The 19695-nt window shown below is 35.9% G+C and overlaps 1 pseudogene; it reads right to left on the reverse strand.

Moving 5' to 3' along the window:
* Positions 1 to 1333: 1333 nt before the first annotated feature.
* LOC128227653 (cryptochrome-1-like) lies at positions 1334 to 19034 on the reverse strand (annotated as a pseudogene).
* Between the last annotated feature and the right edge of the window lie 661 nt (positions 19035 to 19695).

The raw sequence follows: 19695 nt of genomic DNA on the forward strand, positions 1-19695 counted from the left end.
TATATAATTATATACATTATAAGAAGGTATCCAAAACCGTGTTCACCCCTGTCAAACTTTTTCTTATTATGCATGGATGTAGAAACATTACGTCGAGTTTACCTTCAGTATTCTCGTATGCACATAATCATATCAAAAAAAAAAAAAAATTGACGATCCATCTCCGACTGACACTGCCTTATCAAAGGGGATGTTATTCTATTTATTTGTAAGCATACCCAATGACTTCTGTTAATCTTTTTGACACTTTTCGTTGTCGCCATAAATTTGCCAAATTTGAAAAGTTGTTGACACTTTTGTGGTGGACACAAAAACATAGTGATATTGTCGATAGACTTTTCCGTAAAAATGAAAATGCTTTTTGGTCCAAAATTTGATAAAGTCTTCCTCTGTAAAATCGAGTCAACTCCTTAGTACCCCAAACATGTAACAAATGGTGTATGTTTTACTCACTCAAAACTAACCAAAACATAAACTTTTGAAACGTTTTTATTTTGGACCTTCCCCACCCACTTTTGCACTGTGTAAGGCCCTTATACATAAACTTTTTTAACAAGTCCAATGCATTGTGTTGGATGCATTTGGCTCAACGGACATGCCATGGTGGTTAATTAGGTACGACCCAGTCATGTTTGAAATGTAGATTAGATTTTACTAAAAATACCTTAAATGCTTTATCCGTGGCAATGCATTGATTACAAAAATCAAAGTTACAGATACTATTTCGTATGCAAATGAGTTTTACTTCATACTTTTGTAATTATTTGGGTATTTTACATATTCAATTAGTATTTCAAGTGACTGATACTCAATGGTCTTGATTTAACTGATTTTAACATAAAAAGAGTATTTCCGAAGGAATTCATGATCACGCATACACAATTTAGATGTTTATGCAAATTTGATTTACAATTACATGACTATACTCACAAACCGTAGCTAGCCGAAGACCTTTCGACGCTTTAAGCACTTTGATTTAAGAAGCGAAAACGAGCTGCATGGAAAGCCTCGTATGCTCCTGCTTCAAAGTAAATGAACACACACGAAAACATATGCACTCAATCCTTTAATAATAGTACAAAAGTACGTGAGTGTGAGCATATGTATGTTGTTGTTTTGAAATGATATTAACGAGAGTGTTTTTGACAATATTATTCAATACAATATATATTCATTTATTCACCCATCCCATTCCCTTCCCTACCAACTAATCCAAGCTAAAAGCTGAAGATAATGTCCATATACCCACAGCTTCAAAATCCCTAGACACATGCCAGTGTTGGTCCCCTGCAGTCAAACTCACTGACTCCCCATCAAACCCCTTCCCCAAGGCTCACATTCCCACGAGTCCGTCACACAGCACCCCTTCACTCGTCTCCTGTTTACCCGAGGAGCAGATTCCTTTGTGGGTCCCCGGCAGCCAGACGAACTGGCCAACCTCGTCAGAGTTGGCTGGACAACAGTGTTCGATTTCTGCAAAAAATGGTATTTCATTTGCCAGTATCTTTTAAATTAGTTGGAGTCCCAAAATATCACTTATTCATAAGTGAAAAGCTCAATGTTCATATCTATGGGTAAATGCGAACAATTCTAAGTGGCATTGTAGAATGTACATCTTAATGGGTAAATGCGAACATTACTAATAAACATTATACAGTGGGTGAGAACCGCTATGTTAACATAAATCATCGTTCTTTCTTCTTCTTTCTTCATATCGAGGGGTATGTGAATAATTTGTTTATATATATTTGCAGGATTATGAAAATAAATTACTGGTTGCATAAGGTCTCATGGACGCTTAGATTGTCTTTATGTCCCGATAGGGAATAGTGTCGACAAACATGCTTTTGTTCAAGCGTATGTTAACTTAAACCTAACAACATAAGCATAAATATTTCAATGTGAACACAATTTGCTGCAATGTTAAAATCCGCTATGTCACAAAAAAACATGTAAAAGCATTAAATTGTAGCGATAAAGACCTATAGTACCTAGATCGAATCCTAATGCTCTTTATCATTATATCTATAAATACCATGAAAGGTCTTTTTTATTTATTATACCCATACCTTTGCTTGAGGCCATCAGTTTATTCTTGACTTCCTACATCATGTTGTAACAATCCTTGGAAGCCTTTGCGTGATCCACCATTGGTTTGGGGTAGTCTACGCCGATAACACAACCAGCCTTCTCCTGGACGGCTTTTGGGGCCTTCCACGGCTCAAATAGGTAACAAATGGGCATGTTCTTCAATATCGGCAGGTAGCGTCTATGGGGATTTTTATAATTGCTTGAATTGAATTAATTGATTGGCATGGATGTCAACAGTTATCTAAGTGAACCTCTACAATCAGCATGTCTAACAGTAAATGTCAACCAAATTGACAGTGTTTGGCATTTAGAAACAAAGAAAATCAAATCAGACTGACGAAAATAACACAAGATGACTGAAATTTAGTTACATGTGATACTAAGTCTGCATTTCTTTTACGTGGCAAATATTTGAAACCAAACACACCTAATATATACGCCATCGGGGTCCATCTTGCGTCCGTATCGCACAGGGACACTGGAGAATCTTCTCGAAGGCGGAGCTAGACATCCACATCCAGTTTCCAGCACACACCGACCAATCAGCATCCAACAGGTACTTGTCAAACACCTTTACAATTTACGTTTGCGTAAAACATACTTTAAAATGAAAGTATTTGAAATGTTTAATATAGTGTATAGTTTATATCATGGAGTTTTCAATAATTTCTTTATAAACGTTTTTTTACGTTTGTGTGAAAGATAACGGTTTTGGAGCATGCAACATCTATTTATTTGTTAACAATTTTTATGAGACCTGAGATACAAATATCCACGCTGGTGAGGTGTTTTATATATACAGGAACAACTTTATATCTCAAGTAGTACCAGATAACACAGTAAACCGCCACCTTGAGTCCGTCCTCCCAAGAGAGCCAGAGATCCCTGCGAGTTAGGAAAGTGGACGTCGCGAGACGACACACGTAGTGAATCCAACCCTCGTTTTTCAGCTGCTTCATAATCGTATCAACCCATGGATAACCAGTCTCTCCCTGACAATAGTATGTGTGTTCTTCATATTATCGTAACATTGTTTTCTATATAACACTACCAGAAAGACTCAAACACGTGTTTATTTAATTACAAAATCGTCCTCCCCGGTATTTAGAAGATAAACATTAATACATCTCCACCAAGTGTAGATTCTAGCAAATGACATTGGCGAACCATTAGGCATAACTTAATAGAAAACTAAAGAAACACTTAAGCTTATACACAATGATAACTCTTGATCTTTTTACAGGCCTTTAATATATGATTTGACAAAATCTAGTGTTTTTTAACACCCCCCAAAACAAATACACAGAAAGAAGACAAACAAGTTATGTACCTGTTCCCATTTCTTCAGTCTATCCTTATCCTCATACCAGGGAATGTTCAGGCAGATTGGGTTGCTGTCCATCTTGTCGTAGTTTATGTTGTTCACAGACATCGTGTAGAAGTACTCCCGCTACATGAGCTGGCCGACCACAGATATCGTGAACGCCTTACCTGGGTTTATCTGATAGGGTAAATACTTTTACAGATTTGTTACTGAAAAGTCTCTCAGAAAATTAATCTTACAACAAACCGTGACCTAGCTAGTTGCTGTTTGTATGTAACTACTTACATTGACATGAATCGAATAATTAAACTTTAGTGTATGGAGCACCAAATTAACATAAAGACAAATGTCTGAAAAGTTCATCAAAGAATGATATTCCTCTTTAATTCAATTAAAGATAGCTCCAGGCGAATACATTTTATGTATTGCTTCTGAATAAGGAGTGGCTGGCCATGACAAGTTCAACCAAATGGGAGACGTGAATAATAAACCACAGTGAGTGAAAAGGACATTTATTTAATGTCAAAATTAAAAAATAAATACGAGTACGGCATCACGTTACCACAACTGAATGCCTGTGAAGGAAAATGTCCGCCCCATTATGATGTAACTTTATTTGTTTTTTAAAACTCTGTGCAAAATATATTAGATAAAATATGTATGCTTCAACACAAGTGACAATTACTTTTGTATTTGTATACAACAGCGAACTCTTAAAATGGATTTTACTAAAACAAACAGCAGCCAATTGAATAAACTGGAATATAATTTGGTTTTGTTCAAGTGAGTCAAAATGTTTATTGGTCAAGATGTGTCCTATAAGTAATATTTACTTATTAAATTGCTTGTACGGGTAAGCAAGCCAAAAAATATCCCGCGGATAACTTATCCTGTTTCTTACAATTGCAATTTGTAACTGTGAGGGTGTACCTTGATCTAAAGGCATCGTTTACACTCACCATCTCCTCAACATTCAATCTATGCCGAAGTAGGTCCAGAGCCTTTGACTCGCCGCCCATCCAAATGTTATGGCGCTGATTCTGTTCTTCATTTTCCGCAAATACACCTACATAAAATCCCATGAAATCCCATAGTAACTTTAGGAGTGATAAACTGTGGTCTAAGCTACCGTCATAAACATTCGCAAACACATATTCATGAAATCAAAATTTAAATCAAGGACAGACATCCAAACTGTCGTCGTAGCTACCTTAATCAACATTCGCAAACCCATCTACATAAAATAACAAAGTATATCAAGGCTTTGCTCACAAACTGTTGTTATAGTTACCTACATAAACGACACAAAGTGTAGTGTCCCTATATTAAGTCATGTTCAACCTAAATGACATTTAAAGAATGACTAAGTAAGAATAGAATAATACTGTCATTGTTTTTAAAGAAATAAGGTTTACAAATAAATACAAAAAAAACAACAACAAGCTTTACAAATAAATTTTAATAAACATAGCTTTACAAATCAATAGACGCTTATACAAGTGGTTACTATGAAACGAGAAGAAAATGCCTGTATTGATTTTTCTTGCCCAATACCATTACACCATGGAAGGAAATTCGTGCACCAAAGTAACAGGAAAAAAACATTATATTAATCTTACCGAGGAAGATTAATTATTGTTATTGCTCAAAATCCGAACAAGTTACATCAGCATAACAGTACAAGTTAGTAAGAACTTTAACATATTGTTTACCAAGTGATTGGGTATACTTTAAAGAGCTAACATACATTAATAAACCAAGTGACTTGGAAAACTTCAAAGAAGCTACGCCTATTAGTAACCAAAGGACTTGGTATACTTAAAAAACTACTTTTTTTACTTACCAAGTTAATGGTTTAACTTCACAGAACCAACGCTTATTACTAACCAAGTGAGTTCGTATTATTCAAACTTTTATTCAAAGCACTTACCCATATCACTGACCTAGTCATTGGTTATACTTAAAAACCTACGCTTATTGCTTAACATATGAGTTGGTATAGTTCAACTAACCTACCCTTATTACTTACCAAGTGATTAAACCTACACTTATTATAAACTAAGTTTGGGGGTATACTTCAATAAGCCGAAACACATTATTTATCAAGTGAATGTTTATTTGAAAGAAGATACACTTCTGAGTGATAGGGACTTCTTAAAAAACGTTGACTTCTTACTTACCAAGTGAGTGGATAAACTTCAAAACTCCTACACTAAATACTTACCGAATGAGTGGATATCTGAAATGCCAAACAACTTGTCGTGGTCGTTATGGATATTGAATGTGACTTTGGATAAGTCATGGACATTTACTGGTTTGGCGGGTCACCTACAACTTACCAAATGAGTGAATATCTGGAATGCATAACAACGTGTCGTGGTCGTTATTGATACTGAATGTGAATTTTGATAAGTCAGGGACATCTACTGGTCTAGGCGGGTCACCTACAACTTACCAAATGAGTGAATATCTGGAATGCATAACAACGTGTCGTGGTCGTTATGGATATTGAATGTGACTTTTGATAAGTCATGGATATTTACTGGTCTAGACGGGTAACCTACAACTTACCGAATGAGTGGATATCTGGAATGCCCAACAACTTGTCGTGGTCGTTATGGATATTGAATGTGACTTGGATAAGTCAGGGACATTTACTGGTCTAGACGGGTAACATACAACTTACCGAATGATTGGATGTCTGGAATGCCAAACAACTTGTCGTGGTCGTTATTGATACTGAATGGGACTTTTAATAAGTCAGGGACATTTACTGGTCTAGACGGGTAACCTACAACTTACCAAATGATTGGATATCAGGAATGCCAAAAAAAAACTTGTCGTGGTCGTTATGGATATTGAATGTGACTTTGGATAATTCAGGGACATCTACTGGTCTAGGTGGGTCACCTACAACTTACCGAATGATTGGATTTCTGGAATGCCCAACAACTTGTCGTGGTCGTTTTGTATATTGAATGTGACTTTTGATAAGTCAGTGATATCCACTGGTCTAGGTGGGTCACCTACAACTTACCAAATGATTGGATATCAGGAATGCCAAACAACGTGTCGTGGTCGTTATTGACCTTGAATGTGACTTAAGATAAGTCAGGGACATCTGCTGGTCTAGGTGGGTCACCTACAACTTACCAAATGATTGGATATCAGGAATGCCAAACAACTAAGTCTTGTCGTGGTCGGTATTGACCTTGAATGTGACTTTAGATAAGTCAGGGACATCTACTGGTCTAGACGGGTAACCTACAACTTACCAAATGATTGGATATCAGGAATGCCAAACAACTTGTCGTGGTCGTTATTGACCTTGAATTTGACTTTAGATAAGTCAGGGACATCTACTGGTCTAGGTGGGTCACCTACGGCCACTGCCACCTGATTAAACAGGGAGTACGTCAGATTTACTGTGATTCTGTATAACCAACCATAAACAATGATCAATGCAAGGAAATATTCGCGTTTTTGATTCTGTTCAATTGTTTCCCCAAGCATTCATAGTGCATTGTTATCAATGTTTTACGTACAATATGGGTCATGAACAAATAGAGAAAATTAACCTACAATTAATGATCTACACCGAAAGAGGGTCAATAACAAATATGTGGACTGATTATATGAACATTATCCTTATATTATATTTATATTATTATATATATCCCCAAAATAGTCAGAATTTATTCTCTTAAAATGAGATATTTTATTTAAGTATATCGATTTTGCTTGTTATATTTAAAAGAAATGTCGGGCAAAACAGAGCAACCCATTTATGCCAAGTGACGTTGTTTTCATAGGTGTACCAGCTATAAAATAAATATAGTTGACGTCATAATTTATTTAAATAATATAATAATTATTTATAAATGTTTGAGAAAAATCACCATACCTATCTTTCACTGCTGATGTAGTTCCAAGAATTAATCAAAGTACAGAGACTCCTAACACCGAAAAAAGTATTTAGAAATGAAGGAATATGGTCAAATACGAAATAATGCAGTTCAGAAACGTTTCTCCCACCTCAGATAAGTAGATCCATAAATTTAACCATGCTAGAAATTCTTTTCTTGTCCACGGGCGAAGATAAAATGCCCGTACGGAACTTCTTTTAATGATCACCACATTGTAATTACCTCCCTTGTTAAAGACTGTCGTCTGTAGCATCATGGAAACCTTGTCTTGTGGCAATATTTAGAACGCTTGTTAAATATTTCTCGCTTCAAATGTCACCAGAAAACAGTTTTCACGCACCTTTCAAGAAATAATGTTTCACTCTTCTTAGAACTATCTAAAGACCGATCAGACCATTCACATACTCGGAATCCCTGCGCGAATATCCATGGCAACCACGAATTATCGCATATCCGTACGAATTATTTTCACTAAGCACAACAGAGTTTCAGCAAAAAATACATTTTTACTTAATTGTGTTTTACATAGGTGGGAGAAAAAGCATCATCCATAGCCGTTCGTGTAAGATAGGTTCACCCCGACCCTCGCGCAGGGTGTTTTGTGGAAACTCGGTAAACCTTGTATCCGCAAAACACCCTACGCTCGGGTCGGAATTAACCTATCTTACACTCTCGGCCATGGAAGATACTTATAATCTCAATCTCTCTCATGTCTGTCCGTAATTTTGTTAGTTATTTCTGATGCGTAATCTGCCCTTATTTCGGGTACGCATACTTAAAACAAACGTATGTTCTTCGAAAAGTATTCTTATGCATACATCAGGGACGCAACAACTAATTTAAGTTTACCCTTACCTCTTTCCTAAAGTAGGTTATTTCCGTCGTAACTAGACCTTTCTATTACATCATTTACCGTAATCAGCCGTAAGAGATCAGTATCGATGCTTTAAGAGGCGTTAAGATGCTTAAGGGTTTACTTATTCGAAAGGCGCTGAGATGAAATTCATGTGTTTTGCCTTGAATCTTTAGTGTTGTGAAGACTTTGGACTGTCTTGTAATGATTGGTTTCTTGTTCTGTGTTTGCTTGACTTTGTTCATAATGTGATTAAACTGGATTTGGTTACATTTTAGCGACTGAAATTGTTACAGTAGTCACACTTGTTAACTTATTGACAGTTTCACTAAGTTCAAAATTAAGCTTATAATAATATATAAATATCATATGGCAGCATGTGTGACATTGATATTGTCAACCCGAGAGCAGAATGTCACCCGAGAGGTTAGCCAAGGGTGACATTCTGTTTCGAGGGTTGACAATATCAATGTCATACATGTTGCCATATGATATTTCTGTTATTATACCGATCAAAATTAAGTACATAAACAGTTTTAGAATGTATTCATTTCATTAAATTAAACATGTTTAACGAGGTAAATTCATTACATTTGATCAAATTCCAAGGGAAATATATTCTAGAGTCAAAAATGTATTTGAGCACTTTTCTTTGTTCTTAAAAAATACTCCAGTATATTTTTTGCGCTAGAATAATCTTTTCTTTGAAATATTGACAAATCTTTTTATCTACATTTTATAAGAAAATACGTTTTTAAAAAGTATAAAAAACATGCAAGATTTTGAATCATACTATGCTTTTATGTGGTAAAATAAGTTGAGATTGAAATTAAGATTAGATTTGAGTATTTTTGTGATAATGGGGCCAGGTGGCTCTATAAAAACATTATGAGAATCTGTTGTTACCGTTACTCAATTACTTTAAATTGCAGAAAACAATTTCATTGTATTTGCAGCATTTAAATATCTGCAATAAAAAATCTCTTTTTTTACATATTAATGCATTTTACATAGATGTCATTTTCTTTCCGCTTAATGTATACCTACTGGCGAATGACATCAGCCTGTCTCTTCTTGTTATATGTGTGTATATAGTCTTATTCTTGACAAAGCAATTCTATGTTTATCAATTTCGATATTAGAAAGGTCAGATAAAAATAGGTTTAAACTCAGCAAGACCCTTTTCCCGAGTTTTCTATAAATATATCCGTAAATCTCTGCTATCAAACATGTAAATTGTATATTTCAGACAGCTTGATTTAACCATATACCATACGTATTTGTAATACGTTTCTAACTATAATTATAACACCGCTATTATTTTGTTGTGTATCTTGTTTTAACCATACTTTATACAAACTCACACATTTGTAACATTTTTAATAGTTTGCATATTCACTGTTTTCAGTCAATATGTAATACAATTTACAGCATGTTTCCTAAACAAAGAATTTCTACCTAGCTCACCATGAACGATAATATTCTGAGTATAAGATCTTTACCCAAGTAATTACTATAATTAAATACATATAAAAATATATTAGCTTTTCATTCATATACTTTACAAACCTCTACTCATTACATTTACAAAATCAGGCTGGACTCTCGCGTTAATTATTGCTCTTTAGAACATTCAAATTTGAAAGGAGAATCCGGACTTTTCCAAATAGATAGTTTAGGTAAAATTTCAAAAAGTATATTCACCTTGAACATATTGTAAGAATGGTAAGGACAGGTCCGGTAAAAACGAACAGACGTCCACCATCTTTAATGAAATGTTCATCCAGGTCTCGCAGGCTCTCCAAGAGGAAACGCATGCGATTATAACCGGCTGTACGTGTGCCTATAAAAGAATATTTAGATTTAATGCGGCACCCTCAGAGATTGACCGTTTTGTATATGTTGTCTTGGAATGAGCAATTTTTACATACATATCTGGAAAACAGTGAAACAAGATTGATGACTAAAGATCAGATCGAAGTTTTTCATATTTACGTTCGAAAATTATTTTTTATGGCAAACGGAATTACTAACGCTTTAAGGAAAATGTGTTTTCGGCAGTTTTCCAAATTATTGAGATATGTTCTATTGGGATTTATATTATATGATTGAATTGAAGGCATTGATACCAAAATCCGCTGATTCTGAGACAAAAGCTAAAAGAAAGGTCAAATTGTCAATCAGTGTGAATGCAGCTTTAAAGTCAGTGTGGTATTAAAACAACAGCGCCGGGGAGCTTACTCCAAAGGTTTAAGCTTTTTTGTTTTATTTTGTCAAATAAAGGGTAAAAGTCGACAATAACCAGTGACATGGTTTGAGGTAAACTTGCATATTGTCACTGATAACATTTGTACCAAATTTCATGGACTGCTTTAAAAATAAAATTTAAGTCATTGCCATAAATAACCCTTTGGAGCGCCGATGCCGACAACGGCAAAGCAACTATTTTATGGCTCGAAAGCAGACGAGACAAATAGTTATGCAACATTAAACGCATTTACATCACATCCAACAAGATGTTATCCATTTTTTATTCTTGTAGGCATTACGTTTGAAGAAGTTAATTGGCTTTTTTAATTGGCTTTTGATTTTGATTTAGATATAATTGACATGACGCGGAACGATCATGGAATAAACATTGATAACTGTTACACTAATATAATATAATATTTGCTAGTAACTTATGACCATGGACAAACAAATGCTTAACAAAGAAGATAATTAATGAGAACGGTTTTACCTTCTTTGTTCAACAAGACAGAATACAGTAAATCCAAGTTCACGTGCATTTAATTTATCAAAGTTATCATGTGATTAAACCGTTAATATGTATATGCATATTTATATGGGAGTGTTTTCGGCGTCATGTCAATGGTGTGTGACATGCCTATGACTCCCATTTCTGTTTAAAAACCAATTTAACCATTGCAAAAATAAATGGTAAAAACTGCAGGTGTTTGCAAATCAACTTAATAAAAAAAGACTTTATCAATAATTGTACTGATTTTTTGAACACCAGTAACTTTTTTCTTTTTAAATTGTACAACTTTTGACAAGATTAAGGCGATAAGTCACACATAAATCGCAAAGCTTAACACCTGCCACTTCACCATCAAAGATGAAGATTGGATACAACTCGCCACAGTCCTCTACCGCATCAAGAAGGGCGGGATTGTCGTGAAGACGCAGACCATGCCTGAACCAGTGGATGCACACTGGTTTGTCACCTACGAGGTTATCAATGAGTGGTTTTGAAAGAGGCATATATGATGACTCCTGCAACATTGATTTTATAATTACGAAGTTCTCTCATATATTGTTTATAAAACATTGATTTTATCACTCCGGCGTAACAAAAACAAGTACTTGATTTCGGTTTCCCGACCAACCCTATTTTATTCCACCCGACATATTGTTTTGTTTTGGCCATCGGGCATTTTTGTATGGCCGTTATTTCTTTCATCGATTTGGGTTTATCTTTTCGACATTAAATTGCACCAGATTAACCTGCAGATGTATTGTTTTATAGAGCACTGTAGCACAGGTTCACTTTTTTAGTAATTAAAGGATATTCAGACTCACCTTTATCTTAAATCACTACCGACTCTATTTCTTTGTGTGGGAGGAGGGGGGGGGGGGTGTCAGGGGAAGGGGGCGCTTAAAAAAAGGAGAAAAAGATTCGCCTCATCAAGATGATAAATTTGGATCATACCCTACTTATGAGGTTGGGGCATTGTTGGAGGAGGGGCAGGTTACATTAAGCACCGCACTCCTCAGTCATCCATGAAAATTGTGCCCGGTGCAGGGCTGGAACCTACGGCTGCTGGAGCACTGGCATGTCGCTCTATCGAATGAGCTTACCAGGCGGGTGGTTCTAATTCTTACCACATATCAACCCTTTAAGCCGACCCAGACTCTTCTGCTTTTCACGCCTGACATCGATAATGTAAACCTGGGAAGCTCATGTTTACAATAATGGTCAAATTTAATGACAGATTTTAACAGTTATGTTTTATTGCTTTATTCAACAAAGACTTTAAAAAGAACAGTAACCAAAGCACATTTACAACAGAGAAAAATTACACACAAAAAGCGACTAACATCGTTCAAAAGATTACATTTCGCCATTAGAAATGATGCAATAAAAGCTCACAAAATATTTTTTGCTGTAAATCAGTCTCTCTATGATTTAAATATTTCTTAAAAAGACCAACTTAAGTCGCAGGAATGTTTATAACTGTTAATACATTAATGTTGTTGTTTTTTTTCAAAATTTATTAAAACAGAAACATTAAATATTGATAGTACGAAACGAAAGATAACAGTCATATTTATTACAAACAGCGGTATGCAAACATAGCATTGAAATTTTCAATGATAAAACAAAATCAAACATTTTCATTTCAATCGCATTTGAGCTTTGATTTCAATGAGGCCTTCTCGAAATCCCTTTGAATCATAATGACACCATTGTGTCATTTTGTAGAAGTCTCAATTAAAGACAGCATGCAATTAAAGTGGTACCATGTTTGCACTTACTGTTAAGCCAAATACTTATGACACCAATCAAGCACAGCTTGAACAGCGCCTGGTATGAGTTTGAGCAATGCAAACACAATATTGGTCTTTACTATACAAATAACGATTCCGAGGAAATTGAGCAAAACCATCTAGAGCCAACGGGTTTTGACTTCATGTTCAAAGTGAAACAATGACCGACTTAAGTCAAAGGAATGTTTGAAACAAGAACATATTGCAAACACACACTCATTAACGTAAATAAAAGTAGTAAATCCTTGGCCTTGATTATTGTGCCTTTAAACACGAAAATGTAAAATTTCAGACTATATATCATGACATGTGCAAATGCAATGTAATCAGCTCAAATCATGTATTTATACCGATAGCATACATCAAATTATTTTTTTTGTGAATATAATACATAAGAAAGCGCGTTTTAGTACATTTCTCCAAAAAGCGCGTGCGATGATGTTTACTGACGTCATGACGCGCAGTAATTTGTATTCACTGCATACTGTCAATAAGTTCAAGTACAAGTAGCTCCCTTGCCTGGCGCTCGGCATTTAAAGGGTAGTGCTTTAAAGAGTGGTGTACTCAGTACTGGTTTAACACAGAAAATGTGTACCCCGTGTGTCGGTGCTTTACACCGAGTACGTAAAAGAACCAAGGGTTCTCTTCGAAAAAGAGCTAGGGTATCGCACCCGGACTTCCTTGTATCCCACCACTGTCTCTTCAGCGTGCTGTCCCTTCAGCAAAAACAAAGACCCAGTTGGAAATAAGTGCTTGCACTTTCATGGGTTATCCTTGACCGCAAGGCCTAAAGACACACACACACAAACACACGCACCCCCCCCATCACACACACACACACACACACACACACACACACACACACACACACACGCACACAAACACACGCACACACGCACACACACACACACACACTAACACACACACACACTAACACTTATGTATATATACACACACATACACACGCACACGCACGCACGCACGCACACACACACACACACACACACACACACACACACATATATTATGGAAATAGATTTGTTGTACTGGTAGATCTCCGTTTCAACATATCTGAAATGTAAAGGAAAATCATTGGTACAACGTATGGCGGTCCGGCTTTCAGGAATAATACCAGCATTCCACAAACTAAACCTCTTTGTTATAAAAGAATAACTCACGTACCGTTTGGAAAGTGTTCAAATTTCTTTTCTTATAAATTTATGAACATTTCCCCATTTAATATACAAATTAGATCTTTAAACAAGAACTTATTACAATTCTGACAAGAAAACTTTCTCAAATTGTGTATGGTATCATCTCATTTAAATTCCACTCGGTTTACAAAACGAAAATGGAACTAACTGTACAATGTCAAAATGTAATCTTACTCAGCAAATGTTTTCATCAATATTCAACTAGAAAGAAAGTTACAATGAAATCATCATCTGCAGTTTTGACACATCAATATGAACTCAATTTTGAGACTATTCGTAACCATGGCTCTAGGCTTTCTTCATGGGTTAAACGGTCCTGATTGAAAGTAATACGTTACAACACACGCCGGGGTATGAAAATATTAGAAGGCGCAATGTCCTACTAATTTGTTTGTAAATAAAATGTTATCGCCAGGAATAAAGGCGATGAACATGAATGTTTGTGCTAATAAACTTTTGAAATGAATTAAATTTTAAGTGAAGTCTAAGTCAAACACCGTTTATTCACTCATACCATAAACATGGCAAATGTGGTCACATACAAAACATATATACATAACCGCAGATACACTGTTAAATTCAAAAATTAAATCTGAACGCGTGTAGCAAACTGTTTAGCAATTATCACCAACCTCAATCAATGGTGAGCGATTTTAACCAACGTGCGAATCACAAATCATGGTTTTCTTTCAATTTAGTAATAACATAGTGTAAGTGATTTGGGTTTAAATACGGTACATATGAAAGGTGCAGCATAAGTTACGGATAAAACGGTCTTTACCATTTAGTCATTGACATTACACACGCTTCTAATACATTCAGTACGGCAGATTGGCATGTTAGCGGACGAAGCTGAAATTGAAACGAGCTAAGTTGTATAATATAAATATATGTATTGTTTAACTAGTTATATTTTCCTATAAATTGTAAACGTGCATGTGCTTCATGTATGGGACAAAATGTTTATAAGTGAAAACGGCTGTCAAGATTGTGGATTTCTATTGTGGACATTTCATAAAGCATGTTTTGGCTTTGAGATTTTTTTTAAATTACAATCACGCTAATACGAAGAAAACATGAGGTATAGGTGGACATTTCGTGTTAAATAAATGTTATGCTAACAAAATGGCTAATACATTATTATAAATTTAATAACATTACCATCTTGATCACTCTACCGATGGTACAATTGTCTAGATTTGGTAGCGCTTGTTCGGGTTTTCTTGTAAGTGGAATACCTCTGATGCTCAACCTTGGTGGACACGCGCTCGACGCCTTCTAGAAATCTGAGCCGAATATTCTCCAGAACTCTATGTGCTGGTAGCGACAGGGACCTCGGTGGCTTAGAGGGACCTTCATGAACGGGGCTGCCTCCACAAGCGCTTATTAGATCTAGACAATTATGCAATTGCGGTAGGGTATATTAAGATCAAGCGAAAATTCAGTATCCACTTTTGGTTAGGCGCAACATTAGCTAGCAACTGCATTTTCGTAGATCGCCATGCATATAATTGTCGCATATCAGGGATCTCGTTCTTGCATTTATTTTATGTCAATTATCTAAGAGCATCAATATGCTCAATAAACAAGGCTTAAACGATTAATCAGTTAGTCAAACTTTGGCTAATACTGCATTAGTTTACAATTGTGTTTTTCGTCCTCCGCCTTGTAATTTTTGAAGCGTTATCATAGACATCTCGTAACAGCAAATGTCCACCATATCGTTACTTATATTATCGTAAAATGTAGGATCAATATACGAATACTGATGAAATCATTTTTGAAAGCGGAAAAACTTTCCTAAAAGAACAAACGATAGAAATGTTCATCAGTGGGGTCGTATTCAATGACTTACTTAGATTGAACTTAAGTTTAAGGTTAAGATCTAAATTTTTGATCGACCTGTCAATATTGAAAACAGGGCCTGAACTGAATATTAAACGTGTAATTGTATGTTTTGATTTTTCTGCAGATCGTGTCTGATACGGTTTCTAATTTGCCATTAGCAATGTGTGCCAAATTTAAACAAACATTGACTGGTGTGCAACCTTTGTCTACTGGGAATCGAACTTAAAGCGGTTACACGATTAGTCATTTGCCAAATGATATTTATGGTGTATAGATGTTACTCCAAGTTTGGTATTTTTTCCGCTCAGATGCCCGTATCCGTGTATGGAGATGATTGAGGGTTGACTGAGACAATGATGGCTTGGAGGACTGTTTGACGACGAAGCCGGGAATACACTTCTTTCAGGCTGTGAGAAATGACAACACAACATAAGCGTAAGTGTTTTGTACCTAAGTGGATCATAGGTATACTATTTCAGACACTGTTGTAAAACCTGTTGGGTGACTGATTGTGTTTTCACGGAATTTTGACTAAGAAATATGAAATGTCTGTAACATGTGGGCTTATCATAAAACGCATTTAAACACGAAGTGCTCTTTGTAAGCTTCGGTGATCGAGCGGTCGCTGTCCGTAACCATATTTGCATGTCGTTATTTTCATGTTTTAAGACAATCGTATATTAAATATTAATATTTCCATCTCAGTATAATTGTTTAGATGATTTGTAATTGTCAAAAACAAAATGAGTGCTGAATTTAAATGAAATCAAAGTCAACAATTGTATCATACGGAAAATATGGACTAACGGGAGTATGGATATTAGGGATGTTTTTTAAACACATGACCGTGATGCATAGAACTTATTTAGAATGTTTGTGCTATTAAATCCTAAGTGATGTTAGATTATGAGTCACGTCGATGAAGAGGTGTTTACTGAATCATTCATTAGGCGATTTTAAATAAAATGCTGGATTTTCATCCCCGCCCGCCCACTCTTTTTTCACCGCCACTTTAATTTTATTGACTAAAATAAAAATGCTGAACTGGGTTCTGTATTTGTGTATCGGTCCGGTACTGTACGGGAATGGCGTTTATTCATACCATACGGTGTCGATGTAAACAACCACATGTAAAAAAAAAGAGAAATTGTTACGATGGTGTTTTGATTCGTCTTGAAACACATGTATATGACACTTAATGCAATAAGAAAGAGCATGAACACATATTAAACAGTGAAAAATCATTTGAGAACAAATGTCCCCCCCGACCCCTCTCCTACCCCCGACCCCATAAAAATTGGATTGGCCTAAAGAAAATACTCTTAACCCTTGGTGATACTATTTTTTCTATACTCTTCGTCAAAATCAATACATACACATGTATATCAAACAAAATGTTTAAGTGATAAACCTTCAACTTCTTACTAAATAATGCACTTATGGAAAAAATAAATTACTGGTAGCAAGTTTATAACCGTGTATTTAATAGCTGAAAACGCAAAAATACTAAATGATTGGTTAGCCTAAACATACTTACTGTGATCTACTGTTGTCTCGGAAGGGAAGAAATATCGTGTTTTCTGCACCTTTCTTTCACATTAAACACAGTATCCTTCATAATAACCATTGTTTTCGACATTTATTAACATTTTTTGGTGAATTATATCCAATATGGTAAATCTTATATGGGAGTAATAGTGCATCTTTAGCAAACATGTTCGTTTTTTGTTGGCATTGTCATGTTAAAAGACCACACGTGACTGTTATCGTACCTTTGGAGATGTATTATACCAAACATTTACGAAACGTGGAAAGAACGTCCATCTTGAGTCGCGTTAGGTTATGTGGTATGTCCAGATTAAATAGGTCACTAGAAAAAAAGAACACGACACCTTACTGATAAATATGATGCCTGCTTATCAGAGGTATCAAAGCAATGTCAAAAAATTGGTAACGTTCTTAAAAACAAAGGTGCATTAATTAATGTTGAACAACTTATGTTTACAATCCTGATGGCACAATTTAGTTTGTAATATTGTATAATCTATCATATATAGGCCATGGTTGTATGTTGGGGTAAACCAATGTTGGCCATGATGTCAAATCTTTAACAACCTCCATTAAAACAATCGTAGTAACATGGTTGATTCTATACTGACACAAGTGCCTCAACTTGTTGTAAATTGTAATTTGGCATTTTTTAGGAGAATAAGGGTATAAGTACCGTCGTCAGGGAAACAGACATAAACGATGGCCACCACCGAAAAAGGTATATAACATTCATACAAGACTTAGCAAACAAGTTATGATTGACAAAACACACATTTAAGTCAAGGTGCGCTAGTATCTCTTAAAAATGAGTTATGTGGGTCATATAACGTGATCACTATGGCAAAGGGAAACATTCTTGTTGACATAATAGAAGGCATTTTCTTTCACCTAATATTCACAAATAAATATCCATTAACTGCCGACCTGGTATGAACGTTTGAACAATTGAACCAACAACATATTGGCTGAGAGGCAGACACTTATACCACTGGACCGCTCTCACCAAAGCTTGAGAGTAGAAAAAAGTTAACGTCGATCAATTTAAATGTGGCCACAATGTAATGCTATGATTATTTTATTGTTCAATGTGTTTAGAATATAACTGAAATACAATTTTGGGAAGGCGAAATGGATTATCATCATTGTTATACCGTTATTCGAACTTCTTTCCAGTCATAATAAATTATTTGTCCTTAACCAAATTGTTGATTCCATTTTAGGCGATGCTGTGCTGGATGCCATCTGCAGCCTTGACACTAGACCTTGCAGTGATTCAAGATTATCCGCGAAACCAGTCTGGGCGTAGCATGTTGTAAATTCACTATAATAAACCGGAAGTTGCGTTTTATCGATCCTGCAGAAACTGTGATACCAGACCGGAAGATGCGCGAAATGATCAGCCATGATGTGATACAAGACCGGAAGATACGCGTCATGATCAGCAATGGCGTCATACCAGACCGGAAGATGCACGTCATTTCAGGCGATGTTGGGCTTTGAACTATCGGCAACCGCGACACCACACCGGAAGTTGTGTGCAGTGGTTTAAGGAAATACGCGACATCTTTATGAGCGTTACACGTTGAAAAATTATTCAAATTCATTATATTTAACTGGGCGTTGCATTTTTTTGATCCAGCAGAGCCCGTGATACCAGACCGGAAGATGCGCACCATGATCCAGCGTATCCAGTTTTTTACACCCGCTTTACTCGACCAGACCAGAACTACAACTTTCAAGCAGAGACCTTGATCAAGATCGGAACCTTCGTATCGAGCTGCAATTCTAACCGTGATTATTCCCCTGGGGTCCGTAAAGATAGGAACAAACACCGCTTTTACGGAGCGGAAACTCCGTATTGGGATGCATTAGCATCTGTGATATCAAACTGAAAGTTCGCCAGAGGGATCAGACCGCAACCATGATACCCGTCAACAAACTACGTATTGAGATGCTGCATCAGTTAGAACGAAACCGGAAGTTCTGTAAAGGGACGGAGCAGACCCGATACAAGAGCGGACGTTCAGCAATATTTCATGAATTATCATTCTGATTATCACTACATTGTTATGTCGTGATTGCTTTATATTCAGCATATAGCGTTTAAAGACGCTTGTATTTAATAGTATGTATATGTTTGTACCCAAATCATCATTTTGCATATTTTTGTGATGCATGCGTACTATTGCATCCTCGAGCGGCCAATATTGTCTGGCGTCGACGACCCCGTCTGTAAACTGATTTATCCGCTCTCTAAATGTGATCAAATGTTTCAAAACGTTAACAACTAGAGCTAGTTTCAAATTTTCATACATTGTGTTACATATTAAGTTTTGG

Source organism: Mya arenaria, chromosome 1, assembly GCF_026914265.1.
Source record: "Mya arenaria isolate MELC-2E11 chromosome 1, ASM2691426v1".
In the NCBI taxonomy this organism is placed as follows: domain Eukaryota; kingdom Metazoa; phylum Mollusca; class Bivalvia; order Myida; family Myidae; genus Mya; species Mya arenaria.